This window comes from Dendroctonus ponderosae, unplaced genomic scaffold (assembly GCF_020466585.1).
Source record: "Dendroctonus ponderosae isolate FM_Combo_2020 unplaced genomic scaffold, Dpon_F_20191213v2 Dpon_F_20191213_11, whole genome shotgun sequence".
NCBI lineage: Eukaryota > Metazoa > Arthropoda > Insecta > Coleoptera > Curculionidae > Dendroctonus > Dendroctonus ponderosae.
In genome coordinates, this window is record NW_026017213.1 from 2,685,626 (window position 1) to 2,686,043 (window position 418).

Genomic DNA, 418 nt, shown 5'->3' on the forward strand with positions numbered 1-418 from the left:
CTAATAAACCAGACAAGACGAAAAACTGGGCCTTGACACACTGAAAATAGTCACATTTCTTGTCTTATTGCCAAAAACTTTACTTTAATGTCTGGTTTTTCTCATTTTTCACAAACATCTACTCAATGAAAACCTACGTAGTCATTGAATGGATTTCAAGTTCAAAATTGTAGTCCTCCAAAGCCAGGCCAAGTAAAAAATACGTGTTACGCCACTGGCAAGACTATACTGTGTTTTATGAGTGCTGATCTTTTCATTAAAATTGATGCTTTTTTTTGAGGCTTCTGATGAATCTTTTTAGGTATAGGTGTCTACTTAATTTAGTGTCTGAGCAAATTGTCTTGCAAAAATGTATGTCTCACAAACCAGCTCAGATAGAAAAGCGCATGTTGCCCCAGTGAAAAGACTAAAACTTGCT